This window comes from Urocitellus parryii, chromosome 8 (assembly GCF_045843805.1).
Source record: "Urocitellus parryii isolate mUroPar1 chromosome 8, mUroPar1.hap1, whole genome shotgun sequence".
Lineage (NCBI taxonomy): Eukaryota > Metazoa > Chordata > Mammalia > Rodentia > Sciuridae > Urocitellus > Urocitellus parryii.
Genome location: NC_135538.1, coordinates 112,825,290 through 112,844,268, shown reverse-complemented (window position 1 = coordinate 112,844,268; position 18,979 = coordinate 112,825,290). Strand labels below are relative to the sequence as shown.

At 37.1% G+C, this 18,979-nt stretch overlaps 1 protein-coding gene and 1 non-coding gene across 3 annotated transcripts in view; one reads left to right on the top strand and one right to left on the bottom strand.

Moving 5' to 3' along the window:
* The window catches only part of Zfand3 (zinc finger AN1-type containing 3), a 303,765-nt gene that overhangs the window by 15,836 nt on the left and 268,950 nt on the right, over positions 1-18,979 (top strand). The window lies entirely within an intron of this gene.
* Trnaa-ugc (transfer RNA alanine (anticodon UGC)) lies at positions 6,471-6,544 on the bottom strand. Its single transcript has one exon. It is a non-coding gene; the product is annotated as a tRNA-Ala (tRNA).

Here is an 18,979-nt window from a genome sequence, read left to right as displayed (position 1 = left end):
TTCTTCTTTTTAAATTTTTTTTTTTTAAATTTCAGGTTCTAAATGAAACTTTTCCCTCTTCTTCAATCCTTCCTGAAAAAGAAAGGAAAAAAGAAAAAAAAAGGATAGAGAAAGAGCAATTGTAAAATATTCTTACAAGTGTGTTGATATTCTCCAGATGACCTTGTTTTTTTCAGTTTGGTACTTGTTTCCATTTGAATGAATGATGTTAAGATCATTTTAAAATTGTGCTGTATCTGCTGATTAGTTACAGGGATTGGGGAGAAAATTACTTTCAAAACCAGAATAAGGTGTTTAATGCAAGCCTTTAGGTGCTGACAGTGATCTTCCTAGGGATCTGTCTGAAACGGTCAAGATAATTTAATTGATAATACTTGAATCAAGATGTTATAAATTGCTTAGTAGTATTATAAACCTTGGATTTGCAAGAGGTGTTTAGTACACTCCCATAAGGATGCCACTGAGCCATTACATTCGACAGTATCCATCATCCCCTCTTTTAGTTACTTGGGGCAAAACAGAAAAGATGTACTGGGTAAATTAGAAGCAAGCAGTAATTCTTGACTCAACATGAATATCTAAATGAGTCAGTATTAGTCATAATGGACCAAACATCTGAACTGGGAAGCTCCTTTTAAGTGGTCTTAATTCCTTTATAGTAATAATTTCTTTATATAATTTTCTCCTTATTTGTCTGGTAACAGTTTTTTAAAAAAATTTTTTTAGTCTTTTTAATTTTTAGTTGTTGATAGACCTTTATCTTATTTATTTATATGTGGTGCTGAGAATCTAACCCAGTGCCTCACACATGCCAGACAAGTGCACTACTGCTCATCCCCAGCCCCTGGTAACAGTTTTTTTTTTTTTTTTTGTAACAGTTTTGAGAGATTGTAAGGAATATCATGGAATAATAATAATAATAATAATAATGCTTGTTTAGAACTTTGTCATTTTTCAATATGCTTTGATGTTTATACCTCATATATCTCTTTGAAGCCTTTACAGGCAGGAGGAATTTTATTTGAATTTTTTTGAAAACCAGCTGACTTAGTACATACATGTTAGTAGTCCCATTTACTCAGGATGCTAAAGCAGAAGGGGTAGTTTGAGCCCAGGAGTTCAGGGCCACACTGGGCAACAAAGTGAAACAACAGAAACAGGAGCAGTTGGCTGCTTCACATACAACTGCCTTCATAAGGCTTGTGTTATTTTCTGAGATTGCACTTTAATTGTATGGAAAGCAAAAGTCTGCTCTTTTGCTTTTGAAAATGAGGATTTTCCCCCCTAAGATGCCTTTTGGGGAGGCACTTAAGTAATTAAATTTATATGAGATCAGTTGGTTAGAAAAACCAAGTGAAAAACGACTCAGTTGGTTAGAAAAATGAAGATTCACTACATAATAATGAAGCATAGAATCTGTTGGTTAATTTTTTTTAAGATATATTTTGTCTCTATATTGCTTTAATCTGTTATATAATGTCTCATGAGGACTTATTCTTCATAGATGACACCTTATTGTTTCATCCTAAGGTGTTGGAAGGGACCAGGCATTCCCTCTAGCCTCTTTTTTTTTTCCTTCAGTTTTTTAGTTGTAGATGGATACAACTATTATTTTATTTATTTTTTTATGTGGTGCTGAGGATTAAACCCAGTGCCTCGCATGTGCTAGGTAAGTGCTCTACCACTGAGCCTCAACCCTAGTCTCTCCAGCCTCTTTTATAAAGACACTAATCTCATAAGGGCAGAGTTCTCATAACTTAATTATCTCTAAAAGACCCCATCTCTTACAATATCACATTGAGTATTAGGTTCCAAACTGAATTTTGGGTGGGGGACACCAACATTCAGATTGTAAGTACTGTATAACCCCTCTAACAGACATCGAATCTGCTGGTGCCTTGATCTTGGGTTTCCTAGCCTCTGGAATTGTGAGCAATAAATTTTTATTGTTTATAGATTATTCAGTCTAAGGTGTTGTATTACAGCAGCCCAAATATAGTAAGCCACATAAGTAAATTTACTTATGGAATCTTAGGAATAATCTGTTATAGTATGTTTCTTTCATTCCAGAAAGTTCTCTTATATCAGTTCCTAGCCATTCTACCTCTTCTCCCACCCATGCTTCCTAGGTAACCACTCTTCTCATTTTTCCCCTCATCATAGATTAATTTCCCCTCTTTTGAAAGTTCATATAAATGAGATTATACAATAAGTACTCTTTTATGTAAGGTTTCTTTGACACAAGGTTATGTTTTATATTCTTCAGTGTTGTTGAATGTATTAATTTGTTTCTTTTAATTATTGTGTATTTTAAAATAGTGTATCATTATGTAACTATACTACCATTTTGTCTTCTCTTTATAGACACCCTAATTTGCTTTTCAAAATAATAACAGCAACAATACAAAAGGCACATATCCGCAGATATTCTTACCTGACATGAAGATATGGACTAAGAAGATAGATTGTAATTTTCTTAGGTAAATTTATATTCTAGCTGCCCTTTTCTAGTTTCTTCAGTTTGGTTTCAGATACAGTTTGGGAAATACCCTGGCCCCATGGATATCCCAGTTCAAAACCATCTCATCCATCATCCATTATGTATTGCTTTCTACTAAGGGTTGATCTTTTAACTTTGTTGTTGTTGTTGTTGGAGATCAAACTCAGGAGGGCAAGGAGCATGCTAGGCAAGTGTTTCACTCACTGAGCTGTGTCCCAGCCCCTGATCTTAATCCTTTAAGCCCAATATGCCTTGACTATTGAGATTTTTTTTTTTTTTTTTAAACAAGTGTCTGTTCTCACTTGTGATTCAGTTTTGTAAAATTCTGCCTCTATAAGAGTTTTGTTTTGGAAACTATATGGTCTGCTATATTCCTTTTTGGGGACCAGTGTTTGTTTTGTGACTTGAGACTGTTTTTGCAATTACTCAGTGTTTACTCATTAAAAGCTTTCAATATCCCCAACAATCTTTAGTAAAAGAGACCTCTTTTCCTTTTCAACATTTCAGCCCTCTGAATGTCTTCTTACATTTGAAAATTTTCTACTACCTGTAGATCCTTTCAGTTTCTCCACCTCTCCTCTCACTGCCAACAAAACAAAACAAAACAAAAAAAAAAACAAAACAAAAAACTAATTTGGACATATCCCCGAAGTTAATATAAAAATGTCTTAACCAAAGCTGAATACAATAAGATCATTTCTTAAACTTTTCATATATTGCCTTAAAAATAACTTGCATGTTTTTCTATATTCTGTTCTGCTTTTCAAGTTGGTGTCTATTATCATTGCATTCAGTATTGGTGATCTTTGGTTCTTTTTCTTTTTTTTCAATATTTATTTTTTAGTTAGTTTTATGTGGTGCTGAGATCGAACCCAATGCCTCATGCATGCTGGGTGAGTGCTCTTCCTCGGAGCCACAGTCCCAGCCTGTCTTTGGTTATTTTTAATGTTTTATATCTATATTGGCTAAACTGTGCTTATATTTTTCTGTTTATTTAGTTTTTGTAGACCTATTTCTGACTTGTTGGTTCATTTTGTATCTGAATTTTCTGTGATGGATGAAAGCTAAATTGGACTGTTAGGGCTTTGTAGAGGTAGAAACACGAATCTGAGATTATAGTACTCTAATAATTGATGTTTTGATAGAAACTTACTGAACCTTATTTCTATCCGGTTAGGAAATGTGCTGATAAACTGAGGGTTGGAAAGAGCACTTGGAAGTGTTTCTAGCTACAGTGAAGTCACTTCAACATTAAGACAAATTTGTGATAATTTTCAAAGCTTCAAGCCTTTCACTATGTTGCTTCCTTCTACACTCCCCAGTTTGGTTCTTTCCTTGATGTTAATAAATAAACAGTTGTTTTGAATTTCTTCTTCTTTTTCTTTTTTTTTTTTAATCTGTCTCCTGATGAAGTTTCTTAGGAACAAGGATTTGGTCTAATGAGAAGAAGCAAGATTAAGAGATGTGAATAATTTATGAAAGCTTAGATATTGAAGGGAGGAATTAGTTGATCCTTCTTTGTTGCCTTGCATCTTTCTGACTTGACTTGCTGTTACTCTCTTTCTTATTTCATCTACCAACTTTCTTTTTTTTTTTTAAAGAGAGAGAGAGAGGGAGAGAGAGAGAATTTTAATATTTATTTTTCAGTTCTCACTGGATACAACATCTTTGTTTGTACGTGGTGCTGAGGATCGAACCCGGGCCGCACGGATGCCAGGCAAGCGCGCTACCGCTTGAGCCACATCCCCAGCCCTACCAACTTTCTTGATGTTGAGGATGTGTTAAGGGCATCAAGGGGAGAGGGACACCATGGAGAATGATTTTTATGGTCCTCAAAAACTGACTTGGAAGCCCTCTTTACTTAATATACTTTGCCACACACCACACTTAGGAAAAATGGTCTTTTTTTTTCTTTTTCCTTTTCTGGTACCAGGTGTTAAACCCAGAGGCCCTTAATCAATGAGCCACATCCCAGCCCCCCCCCCCTTTTTTAAAAATTTGAGACAGGGTCTTGTTAAGTTGCTTAGAGCTTTGCTACATTGCTGAGGGTGGCTTTGAACTAGTGGTCCTCCTGCCTCAGCCTCCTGAGCCACTGGGATTACAGGCATGCACCACCATGCCCTGCAAGAAAATGAAGCAGGTTGCATGTGTCATCAAGACAGCCAAGTATGATCCTTTTGTTGCCTTTTATTACTTAGCTTTGTTGGTCATAGTACTTCAATTTGTTAGTTAGCCTTCTCTTACTCTAAACCTGAGATGATAAGTTTATAAAGAGTAAAGGTCCTGGGAGTGGTGGTGCATGCCTGTAATCCCAGTTACTTGGGGAGCTGAGGCAAGAGGATCGTAAATTTGAGGTCAGCTTGGGCACTTCAGTGAGACCCTATCTCAAATAAAAAGGATAGGGATGTATTTCATTGGTGCAGTGCTTCCCTGGCATGCATGAGGCACCACATTTAATCCCCTTATTTGGCTCATATTTTTCAGAAGTTTCAAGACATAATTGTGGTGGCATGTGGCAGAGTAAAACTGCATACTGTGGTCTGGAAGCAAAGGAAGAGGAAGAGGAAGGAGTGAGGCAGTGGGTGGGGTGGGTGGATTTCCACAATCTCCATCAGTGTTATGTACCAAATGGCCTTCTGAAGACCTCCAACTAGACCCCATCTCTTAAAGGTTCTCCAGCCTCCTAGGCACACCATTCTAGGGAACAAGCTTTCAACACAGGGGCCTCTGCATGGGGGTGGGAGGTGCATTTAAGATCTACACTGTGACACTCAGAAACTTGCTAAGCTATACTTGTCCCTTCTCTTTATCAGTCCCTTCCAAACATATCCTCTTAGGGAATGTTTGAGAAGTGCTTTGGGAAATGATGAAATAGGTTGAAACCATCATGGATAGTAATTTTCCCACTTTCTGAACTTAAAATGAGCTGTAAAGCTTATTACTGTAGATATTTACGCTTTAGAGATCTAAAAACTCAAAATAGAGTTTTCATTTTTCTGGTTAGTTTTCAAAAATGAAACTCTCCTTTTGAAATTTGTTTCAAATTTTATAAATTTGTTTCAAAATATATATAAGTATATTTCCCTTGCACTTTGCTCTATTACAGTATGCTTCCCATTTTATATCCAGGTCGTGCCTAAATACTTGAATAGCGTTTCCTGATCCCACAGGATACTCATATTGGTTTTCACTGAGTGTTGTCTTTTACTTGTTCCTAGAATAGCACTGATTTATCATGTGTACACATCTGAGTTCATTGTAAGCTGAGGGTTGAAACCTGTTGAGAGCCACAGCTGAAGGGGCCCCAGCAAACTTTCAGACTGCCAGCTGATGATTGGCTCACAGGGCCCTAGCAACATCTAGCCAATTGGCTCCTCTGCAGTGATGCTCATTGGGCTGTTTCCCTGCCCTTTCAGACCACGGAGCTGCTCATTGGGGGACTTTTTTGGCTCCGCCCAGGCGACCCAGCCAATCCGCCTCAAGAGCAGGAGGATTGTGGGTGGTGGGGAGGCTTGTGGTTTGGGGGAGAGGCTTGTGGGAAGCCAGTGATGGCAGTTGGGCTCTGAGGGTTTTTCCTGAGGAGCTGTTTTGTTTGGCATGTGTGGTTCTAAAAGTAAAGTTAGTTTCTTTTGACAAGTGGCTCCTGATTGTGCCCAGCCACACTGCAGCAGAAACCATCTCAGTCATGTTATTCTCTCAAAGCCTCACATTGTATTTTGTTTAAAATGTGTTGAATGGGGTATACTCCAAGGTACGTTATTCTAAACCTGAACCTTAGAAATTTATATTATAAAAAATTGGAAAATTATAATATGAAGTCATAAGGGAAGCCATCAAATACCTAATGATGTCAACTGATATTTCTGTGGCATTATATAATATGTAAAATCTTTCACATAAGTTTAACTGCATACTTTTGATTATTTGTGTAGGGTTATAGATTTTTTTTTTTTGGTTGTTGTTGGTTGGTTTGTGCTGCTGGGGATTGAACCCAGGGCCTTGTGCATGCAAGGCAAACACTCTACCAACTGAGCTATAACCACAGCCCTAGATATTTAATCATATTAACAGAGGAATAAAAAGAGTATGGAACTTGCTGAAGCTCACTTATCTTGGTAGAGGTGAAGCTGGAACGCAAACCTGGTATGTAAGTTATCTAGAGTAATCCTGTAATTAGTATGTGGACTTTTATTCAGGAAGGTTCTGCTTTAAGACAAAACAGTATGTATTGCAAGGTGACAGTTGAATTCTTTCATTTTTATTTCTGGCAATACATTAAGCAGGTATTTAATTTGCAATGCTCGGTTTATGTGACCTTCTGGCAAAATAACTGTGAAAGTTTCTTTTTATATTTTTTATATTTTGAGAAGAAAAACTGGTATAAAGTTATTTGCCCAAACTAACAGTGCTAATAAAATCTCAGCCATTTAAAACTAGAAAGATTAGACAATCAGAGCACTATAGACACATAAAATGATTTGAGTGATTGTTCTCAATTCTCTATTATATGGAGTCTTAATTATTACCATTCTAGATGGATAGGAAGGAAGTTCAACTATAATGTGGCAGTTGGTTAGCAAACTCCTGCTCAAGGCCAAATGTGGCAAATGAATTAGGAACTTTTTTTTTTTTTTAAATTGAGAATGGCTATATCTTTCAAATGCTGAAAAAAATGTTTCCATGAAAATTGCATGAAACTCACATTTGAGTGTCTATAAAGTTTTATTGGAGCACGGTTGTGCTCATTCATTTATTTATTATTAAGCACTGCTTTTGTGCTCTAGTGGCAAAATTGAGTAGTTATGACATAGACCAGATAACCTAAAAAACCCTGAAATATTTACAGAAATTCTTTGCCAGTCTCTTTGCCTTATGGTATTAGTGCTTAATTCTCCTCTGTGGAACCTCAATTGAGAAAGGCTAGGATTTCAGTGAAGGTTAGATTGCTATAATATTCTTTCTATTAAAGAGAGGAGTATGTGTATTGTATCTGTTTGGAAAATTTGATCTTTTCTTTGCTCATCTCTTGGCTTTGACTATCCAGGTTTTATTTTGTTCTTATTTTTCATAGTATCGGGCATTTTGAAAATCACTTTTTAAAAATAATGCCATACATTGGGGTTTGTTTTTGAGGTGCTGCTAATTGGCAGTTCAAACTGGACAGATTGAGGCCAAGTAAAGCCTGTAGGTACTTGTCAAACAGCAGTGAAGTTAAAAATCACCTGTCAACATCAGGGAATTTTATTATCATTTTCATTTTTGAATAAATGAAGAATCATTATATTCCTGTAGCTGTAGCACTGAATGGAGAAAGAAACTGGTTATTTTACCTATGTGTAGACTATTCTTTGTCTCTGTAGCCTCATAAATTACTATCTGCTAGCCTTTTTTCTGGCTTTGTATAAAAATCACTTCTCTGTTAAGTTTTTAGTTAGGAAATGCAGAAATAGAACTGCTTACATGGTCATGACATAACTAGCTGCAAAACTTTTAAAACTGCAGAGGGAATTGGCTATCTTACAGTGTGATTGAGTTTATTCTTGGAGATGTGTTTTTTAAAAAAAATGAGGGCTGTGTTTGCTGTCTTCATGCTGGTAGTTTTATATGATGCTGAAGACAATTGTAGACAGGGATGAAAGAACTGTTTGGAGAGCTGTCAGCTTCTTTAAACTTCTAGTTTGTATGGCACTTTTATAACTTCCATCTAGTTTTGACAAGAGAGGTTCTTCAGCATTGTGTTTTCCTGTATAAGGGAAATGTTAATAAAAAAAATCAATTTTAAGGTTTGACAGAATTCTTAAGGCGTATCACCCAATAGTGCTTATTTAAATACTTAAATTGCTTTCTAAGTAGAGATGAATTAGCTCAGATCCACTTTTCTATTGCCTGTCAGTAGGAGCAGCAGATGACCAAAGAGTTGGAGTGAATATGGAGGGTAGGAGAAATGGGGGAGTTTGGGTTGTACAAGTGTGCCATAGTGTAGAGCCACGGTTCCTTTGGAATTGCTTTGTGCTATTCTGTTTTTCCTTTCATCTTTTTCCTATCACTCTTTCTTTGGGGAAGAGGAGAGGTAAGTAATTTACAAACACCTGTCTTCCACAGATGAATTGCCTCATTTAATAATTGGTGTTTGTGTTTTAATTTCGTTTAAAAATTCACTCTACGTAAGATGAAATAGAGTTGTGTTGATAGCTGAAAAAAATGTCCTAAAGGGTAGCTGATGGGCTTATACTTTGGTTTAAGTGTCTTCTGGGAAAGGGCATATGATGGTCCAGAATAAGGGATGGAGGGATACCATCTTCAGTACTTTCTTGTAGTCTCACCTAGGTGTGAGTGCTTTCTCTGCTGTATTTCTTTATCTGTGCTACCTCTCCTGCCCTTGCTGCTGCTGCTACTGTTGCCTGGGCCGGTATCTATAAAAGGGGTAGGTTGTCTGTAGTCAACAGGTTAAGCAGTGGGTTATTAGAACATTGCATTTATCTTAAACATAGCCCCAGGAGTTTTACTACTACAGTGGGATTTTGCTCCAGCCCTGGAGTATCTTATCTAGATAAGAATAAAAACATAGATGATTGAAACATAATCAGAAGCAAGATTCTCTTCTCTTTGGGTACTGAGGATTAAACCCTGGGCTTTGTGAATGCTAGACAAGTGATTTATCTCTGAGCTGCATCCCCAGCCCTTTTATTTTATGCTGTTTTTTTTTTAATATATATTTTTTATGGACACAATGTCTTTATTTTTATGTGGTGCTGAGGATTGAACCCAGTGCCTCACATGTGGGAGGCAAGTGCTCTCCCATTGAGCTACAGCCCCAGCCCCTATTATAACAGTTTGTTAATATACTTTGTAATTATTGCTGCCTCATTCATTAAGGATTAACTATTTCTCAATAGAAACTTGGTAAATAATAAAACCTGGATAGTCAAAGCCAAGAGATGAGCTAAGAAAAGATCAAATTTTCCAAATAGATACAATACACATACTCCTCTCTTAAATAGAAAGAATATTATAGCAATCTAACCTTCACTGAAATTCAAACTTGCAATCCTTCCTCAGCTGCCAGAAAGCTGGGATTACAGGCATGTGCTACTGCAAGATGGTTTTCTTTCAGTTGAAGCTGTTTGGAGCCAGTCAGAAGTGGCTTTTTGGAAGAGGTGAGGTTTTTCTGAATGTGTTCGTCAGCCATCTGTTACTGTGACCAGATGACTTGAGAAAATCAACTTAAGGAAGATTTATTTTGGCAAATGATTTCACAGATTTCAGTCCATGGTCACTTGGCTCCACTTTTTTGGGGGGGCTTCCTGTGATAAGGCATAAAACATCATGGTGGGGAGCATGTGGTAGAACATGGCCATTCACCTTGTGGTGGCCAGGAAGCACAGAAAGAGGAAGGGGCTGAGGATAAGATATAACCTTCAAGGACATGCCCCTAGTGACCTCCTCCTTCAACTAGGCCCCACTTCCCAATAACACCACCATTGAGGACCAGGCTTTCAACATATGAGCCTTAGGGGAATATTCCAGATCCAAAGTATAATAATACCGAGGGAGGGTAGATTGGGATCAATAGCCTTTTTTTTTTTTTTAATTTTTTAGTTTTCAGTGGACACAACATCTTTATTTTATTTTTATATGGTGTTGAGGATTGAACCCAGTGCCCCATGCATGCCAGGCGAGCTTACCGCTTGAGCCACATCCCCAGCCTGATCAGTAGCCTTTTACAAACCTAGCTTGGGGAGCCGGTGTTGTGGCTAAGTGGTAAAACATTTGCATAGCATGCATGAGGCTCTGGGTTCTATCCCCAGCACCACATAAAAATAAAAACAAAACCCCAAAACAAAATATAGATATTAAAAAAAAAAAAAAACCTAGCTTGGGAACAAGATTGGGAGTGTAGTCAGACTGACATACTCTGTTTACTTTGCGTCAGACATGGCCGTAGGTAGTGGGCATCTAGTTCCTGTCCTCCTGTAGTCTGCATGAGGGTGACACATCTACTGGGTGGTAGTTATTTAGTGGGGGCAGAAAGTATAAAATGGGGTATAGTCTAAAACTGATATAATGCCCCCTTAAAGAAGTCCATGTGTAAGGGGGGTCCGGTGGAGCGTCGGAGGGAGAGACCACACACAAGAGACTTACTCCATGCAATTGGCAAAAGGGGATTTATTGGGGATCCATTCCAGCGCGCTGGGACTCTGTGCCCACTCAAGAAGGGAGCGCAGCTCAGAGCCCAGAGCAAAGGTCAAGCAGAGCTTAAGTACACTTTTTGGAGAGGGCGGTGGGCTTTGCATACATCAGAACAAATCATCATGAGGCACGGGGAAATTGAACAACAACTCTGAGACGTGATTGGCACATTCATTGGCGGGCGAGGGTGATTGGTCATTCGTAAGCGGGTTACACATTCAAACTGATTGGTTCGGGCCCTGTGAGGAACTGCACAGGGCCCTAGGCTAAATGGCCAGTAGGGTGTTGTCTTAACTATCTCAGGAATCTGGGTGTAACAGAGGAACTTAATAATACCTAATCTTTTACATTCAAGCTTTCCAGCTTAGAAACTTTACCCTTTCACATGATGAATGGTTAAATTTGACACCGTTGGGAAGATAGTGTTACTGGGAGACCACCAAAGGATTGTAAAGCAGTCCCTTAAAATTTTTTGAAAGTTTTAAAAGTTTTCACTTGCTTTTGCTTTATTTGTTTAACTTCTTTGGGAGTAAATTTCTGTTAACATTCAGAGTGTCAGCAGGGATATGGAACAGGTAAAAAGTCTTGTTTTCAAGAGTTCTAGAATTTAGGGTGGTTGCTTTTATTTCCAATGGTTCTTTTAGTATTTACAGCAGAGTTGAAAGGCATAAATTATTTTAATGATGTGATTAAGTCTTAAGGTCTAAATTACATACAAATCAAACTCAGCGGGAACTCAAGGAGCGGGGCGCCTGAGGCAGCAGGATACGCCCTATTCCCAGCAGGATCCACCCTAACCCCCCCCCCATCCACCCTAATCCCTGAGCAAGGTCACCTTTCAAATCAAAACTCTCAAACATTCATGCAATGTCACTGCAAATGACCTGTGTCCAAGGCAAGCCCATTTCCACAATGGAGAGTCCTCCCTCTAAGCAACATTGGGTAGGCTGACAAGGAAATTGCCATGCGTCATTCCTACTTGTGGCTATGGCTCTCAGCAGCCCTCCACCATCTGGTGCTTGGCTTCAGCTATGGACTGTCACATTCAGCCCCCCGTTCACTTGGCTTCATTGATCTCCAGCAGCAACATAGTTCGCAGCTCAGGATTATTATGGATGATTATGATAAGAGGAGTTGGGTAATAGGAAGGGTCTTAACTTTACTTTTACCTGCTTCTGACTCCATGGTGGGGCATAATGGGTTGTATGAAAGTTTGGATACCAAATGACCAGGTCAGATAGGTGTGATGAGTGAACATGTTGGTCTTTCTAGAGAAGTAGGTCACTTGTATTAGATTTTTTTAGGATTGTGAGGAAAAAATATAATTTCAGGAATGGGGCTTTATTGAGGGGTAGCTTTGGATAATGTCTGTTTATTATCTGTGCATTTGTTCTGGTTCCTGTAACTTCCCAGACTAGGATATAGAGTAGTTCTCATGGAGAGAACCTTAGAAACACTTGCATGGTACTGCCTTAACTCTGGTGGCCCCCTCTTTCTATGCCATGTTTATGAGAGTGTCTCTGTGGATAAATTTGTTACCATTCCTTGTATAGTCACCCCAGTTAGGCCAAGTTTAACCCTAGATGTCCAGTTAGCCTATATTTGCCTTTGGGAGGGACAGCAACCCTGTTTCAGCCTGGCACAACCAGAATAGCATGATTGTCTTCTCCAATAGACACAGGTACCTTTGTGCTGGAATACCCTACTGTGGGGCTCTTTTTCTGAGGAGAGCATGGTAGATTGTAGCTGGTTTGCTCAGGTACTGAAGGCCTTTGAGGCTCTTCACCAGAATGCCAGCATGTATTGGTGAGAATAGTTATGTTTGAAGTAAAGAATAGTTTGTGTATGATTTAAAAGAAAACAAACTAGAATTTGAACAGGGTGAGGAGTAATACACCTTTGAGATGTCGTTTTTGAGATGTAAGAGGATGGCTTCTGACAGTGGAAGGAAGTAGTTTTTTCTTAAAAATTTTTATTTGCAAGTACATAACAGAAAACTCTGTTCCCACCTATGTGACTGAAAAGTGGAACACTGATTATAAAACATATCGTGTTATATATATGTTATCTTAGTGTGACCACAAATGGCGGACATGTGTTGCAAAGTACTCTGTTTTGAGTGTGAGTTAAACCTAGTTTGTTAAACCAAGTAAAGAAAAACTATAAAAATTTAAGTTGTTTTAAAAGAGTTCTTTGTATTGTGCTTTGCAAGACCAATGTACTTACTCCTTGAAGGAGATAATAATGCCCAATCAGCTCTGCTATGTTTATGGTGTTCTGCTGCAATTGCCTTTTTGGATTTTGCCAGTGTGTAAGTCTATATTCCATTACTGTCCTGATATACTTGGGGCTAAGAACTTTATAAGGAAAATAGGTTTAAGCTGGGTGTGATGGCGCATGTGTGTAATCTCAGTGACCCTAGGAGGCAGTGACAGGAGGATTGCAAGGTTGAGACCGGCCTGGGCAGTTTAGTAGGACGCTGTCTCAGAATAAAAAAAACACAAAAATTAAAAGGGTAAGGATGTAGGTCAGTGGGTAGAGTTCCCCTGGGTTCAATCCTCAGTACCTAGGGAGTGGGGAAAAAGAAAAAACGTATTATTTAGCTCACAGTTTGGAGGAGCAAAGGTTTTGGTGCTGGCATTGGCTTGTTGCTGGCAAGGACTTTATGGTGAATAGTATCACAGAGGTGGGAGTATATGCAAGAGGGAGAGATCACATGGTGAGATGGAGTATGTATATTCTTTATTCTCTCTCTCCTTATAAAACCACCTATATAATATATAAAACCACCTTATATAATCCTTATTACCTTATTACCTTATTACTTATAAAACCACCTTATATAATCCTTATTACCTTCCAAAGTCCTCACTTCCAAACACCATAGTCAGTTTACATTTTCACTCTTTCAATACCTCACTGTGGGAATTTAATTAGTAACTACATTGTCATTTCTTGGGACAGGAAGATCAAGAACAATTTACTACTAGGGCCAGCATTGTGCATGTCACATTGACTTTTTTTATTCATTTATGTATTATTAAAAAAAAATACCCCGTGGTGTCACACCATATTCCATGGTGGCATGTGCCTGTAATCCCAGCTACTTGGGAGGCTGGGGTAGGAAGATAGCAAGTTTGAGGCCAGCTGGGCAACTTACTGAGATCCTGTCTCAAAATAATAATAATAAGGGCGGGGGATGTAGCTCAGTGGTAGAGTGCTCGGAGTTCCATCCCTATGAACACATACAGAAATAGAAAAGAAAAAAAAAAAACCACATATTTGTAGAAGCAGGTCAACCACATTTCTAATACACATGTATTTTAGCCCTGGCCTCAAGACAATGTGTTTTGATGCAAAGAATTTTGTCTTTGGAGACATAAAGCTGAAGTTAACATGTCCCATACTTGTTAGTTTTGTTACCTTAAATAAAACAATCTCCCCACATCTCAATTCCATTAATTGTAAAATAGGCATTACTTGCTTTACAGCAGAGTTCTCGGAAGGATCAATTAATTATATTAATGTATATTAATTAATACTTTTTAAGCTGAACAGAGGACATCTATATATAAATTTATTCTCATTTCTGTTAAAGGCAATCCTGGCATTTTTGCTTAAGAGTAAATTTTATCTGAGTAGTCTGTGTTTGCTAATTTGGACTAAAACTTTTTCAGTTACTGATCTCCATGTTCTCTCTACCCACCTTTGATACCATTTATTGCCATGTAGTCTATGGTTGTCAATAGAAACTGCTGATTATTAAATCGTGACTCCAAAATATATAACTTGCAAGTTCCTATCTATTTTCCGATATATTTTATGGTCATGCATTAGAAATGAAGTTTTCTTTTTGGGGAAGGCCATGATAGCAACAGTCTGGAGACCGTGGGTAAGGATTCAGTGCCATTAGTAGTTAAGGATTAAATTGATGAATGGCTGTGGGCACAGTGGGGCTGGCCTTGTATCTTAGTCAATTTGGGTAATATTTTAGAATGTAGAAGCTTTTTTCCTTTGTCAGTTGAATTTTGGTTAATATTGATTTATTTTTCTGTCTTTGAAAACGATATATGTTTATATTTTATTTGGAATATATCTGTATCCCTGAAGGACTTTGGTTAAGAAGTAAGAATTTTATGGAATGTTTATGTGCTAAAGAACAAATAATTTTATAAAATACCATAATTTTAAAACACATTGACTCCAGTAATTCTTAAGGCCAATATTCAGAAGTTAAAAAAACCCCAGTCTTTCAAAAATTTGTTAGCCAAAGTATTTGGTACTATAGTGTTAATGAACTTGTCCCTCCCCCTGCTGGCTGACTCTTTAGAAACAAAATGGGTTAATAAAAAGCGGAATCCTAATTCAATCCAGAGAATATTTGTCAAAATTTATATTCTCTAAAAGTGGCTAAAATTATAGGTGTCAGCATTTTGCAGAAGCAAGTGACTGCTTTATATATTTCCTTGTTTGTGACTTGCTTGCCACGTCATTTAATGTTCAGAGAATATCAATTTAGCTTTTTTTTTTTTTTTAAGGTAAACTAGATTTTAGATAGGCATGTATTATATATTTGTCTTCTCTGTTTGTAGGGCCAGTCACCATAGCTACTATTTTTACCTAGTTTCTTTTTTTCAAAACAGCAGCCAGTAATTTAGTGTCTTCATTTGATCATTAATTCTTTTTTTAATTAGTTTTTTTAAATTTATATGTCAGAATGCATTACTGTTCTTATTACACATATAGAGCACGATTTTTCATATCTCTGGTTGTATACAAAGTATATTCACTCCAATTCGTGTCTTTATACATGTACTTTGGATATTAATGTCCATCACATTCCACCATCATTTCTAACCCCATGCCCCTCCCTTCAGCTCCCATCCATATGCCCTGTCTAGAGTTCATCTATTTCTCCCACGCGCTCCCTACCCCACTATGAATCAGCCTCCTTATATCACAGAAAATATTCGGCATTTGGCTTTTTGAGATTGGCTGACTTCACTTAGTATTATCTTTTCTAACTCTATTTTTTAGTTGTAGTTGGACACAATACCTTTATTTATTTATTTTTATGTGGTGCTGAGGATCCAATCCAGTGCCTTGCACGTGCTAGGCAAGCAAGTGTGCTACGGATGAGCCACAACCCCAGCCCCACTTGATCATTAATTCTTATGGCATTTAATTACCTGTAGAGTATTGATAGGTGTTGGCATGGACATAGAACATGATGTTGCTATGTGAGTATTCAGAGCTTATCTTCTGCTTGGGATCTAACTATATGCTAGTGAAATGTCAGGTAAAATTCAGAGCAGTTCTTGTTAAATAGCATGATGAATGTTATACACAGTATGATTTGTGGAATTAAAACTCAGCATTTCAGTTTCAGTTATGGAGTTACAGGCTTTTTTATCTGGCTGTAGGTGAAGTGTGGCTGTTAACTATAGAAAGATTTTGATAGCATCATGGAGCATAGGTATTATGATGTATGGTTTTCATGCTCTATAACTGGAGCTTTATTCAAAGTTTCACTGTTTTTAGAGCTTGTTAAACTTTTATTGAACTGCTTGCTATACTTGGTGTAGGTATAGAAAAGAGAAAATACGCTGTGTATGTTCTTCGGCTTTATGCGCCCTTCTCACCCCCAGGAATGGGAAAGTTGATCTCATGTTTCTTTCTAATGCTGGGTTAGGCTATGGTCTCTGAGTTATATGTTGCTGGGAATGAAACCCAGGGCCTCTCAAATGTCAGGCAAGGGTTCTACTACTGAGCTACCCACACCCTCTCCCCCACAGCTTCTGGAGTTATTTTTTAAGAATGTGCTCGACGAGGGAATGGCATAAACAAATTTTGTGTAATTTTAATTTTGTTTCTTGTTTAAGTTAATATTTTGATTTTTGATGATGACCTTTTGTGGTGTTATTGTTGAAAAGTTTTAGATTTTGCCATCCTAGTTTAACTAAACAATTTCTTAAACATATATTCAAAAAAGCAAGTCATCATGGCTTTGATTATATATAATAAATGCCTAACCAGGTTGGACAGTCATCTGTTTTTGAAAGGTAAGTAGACCAAGCAGTCCAGGACAAATAGTATTTGAACTGATTGCTGAATTCTGTCAGGTCAAATTGTGTCTGTCTAAAACATGTGGATGGGTTGGATTAATAACATATGTGAAACTCTGTCAGGGCATGCTGTGTGTCTTAACTTTTTTGCTACTATATTTATAGTGCTTGAGATATAATAGACATACAAAAATATATGATGGGTGGATGGAAAAAAGGAAAAAGTGGTGTGATAAGTTTGCCATTATAAAATATGCCTAAAACAATTAATTTTGAAATGAGAATGTTTAAATATAATTTTGTTTCTTTATTGCACTCAGTAGAAGGCTTCCTTTCTTTCCAGTGGTAATTAATTGTAAACCAACTAATTAGAGACAAAATTTCATTCTCTTTCAGAAGCAGTTTGCCTCTTGGCTAAGACATTACTGACTAAATTGATAGTGTTTTTAAAAGGTGTTCCTTTTTTTAAAAAAAGTCAGATTGGAATAGCATATATGGTTTTTATGACAGCTTTTGTTTTAAAAATTTGAATGTAATTGGGTTTGCAATTCATAATTTATATATAATAGGTGCTTTGAGTTGTAGTAGTTCACATGTAATAAAAATGAAGTTTGTTTAGGCCAATTAAAATTCAAGGATTGTCTGTATTTTTGGTTGAATTGGCCTGTAATATATGTATTTTGTTTGAAGTTTCTCTATATTACTGAGGATTTAAATGGAGATTTTTATTTTCCATGCAGTCATTAGGGTAAATGTTTGCCAGATTTATGAGGTTGGTACTTTGACAAGTTAAGATTAGTGACAACTTTATGCTTCTGAACTTATTTATTTTTTGGATACTAAGGATTGAACCTAGGGACTTTACCACTGAGCTACATCCCAGCTCTTTTTTAAAAAATTTGAGGCACTTTCTCACTAAGTTGCTTAGGGCCTTGCTGAATTGCTGTGGCTGGCCTTAAACTTGTGATCCTCTTGTCTTAGCCTCGGATGATAGGTAATACCATGGTGCCTGTATTTCTTTTGAATTTAAATAAAAATTTAAATGGAGTTTTGCCTTGAAGGCCTGAATCTGTCTTCCTTTCTTTCTGCATTTGCATATGTAGACAAATTCCCTTTCTGTTCTTACCAGATGATCTCCATAATTTCATACTTATCTGGAGGATCTGAGATAAACAGAATGATGGTTTCTAGTATTGTATAGTAATTACTGTAGTTCTACATGGGAATGATTACAGATTTTCCTGGAAGATTCTTCTTCCCTATGGGACAAGAGGCGGAATATTTAAGAAAGGCAGTAGTCTTACTAAGGATCTGGGAACTGTGTAAAGACCAGTTCTAGAAAATTATATAGATGTGTGTGTGTGTATCTCCCCCCAATATATATAAAATATGACTTGTAAATAATTTCAAATAAATGTTTTCTCTTTTGAAATTACACCTTTTAAACTATATTTATACTTCAGCATGTTATTCTGTGTAACTGAAGAATTTCTCTTGCTGAAAACTTAGAAAGTACATATTCATATGCATTACAATATCCGTACTGCTATATCTTTGAACAAATTTTTATGTGAAATGAAATTATATTGGTTGGGATATAGCCTGAGCAGCTTAAGTGGAGAAAATATATTGATTTCAGAGTTTAGCTGGAGGCTAGGAATAAAAAGGACAACTGTTTTAAAGCTTTGTAGGTACTGAGGAAATAGAGAAGGGAATTGCCACTGGGAATGGAGAGTGCCCTTTGGATAGTAGTGGGTCATACTATGTGGTTTTATGCAGGTTAGAGATAGAATGCTGGGTGCAGTGATTTGTCTTTACTACAATTTATGAAACTGAGAGTAGGACTTTCACCCTTTATTCTTCCTTAATCTCTGGCTGATTTACTTTTTTGGTCTGTGGTGCCCCAAAGCCACATCTCTAATGATAACTCTGCCTTAACTTTGGGAGAGCAGTAGCTCTCTGAGCAGTATGGTGATGGTGGAAAAGTTGGTTGGAATTATTCAGCTAGAGAGGGGGGCTTTAGAAGAAATGTATTAAAGAATGATTACATGAGGTTATTGTTCTTTGATTTTTGAATCTTTTAAAATTTCTTAAATTAGATTTTGAGAGTGGTATAATAAAGTTAGGTTGGGTTGGTCTGTAGTTTGCTCAATATTGTTGTGTGATGTGGTACTTTAGGAATTCTAATTGTCTTGATAACCTTCTCCTTTTCTTAGATGATTAG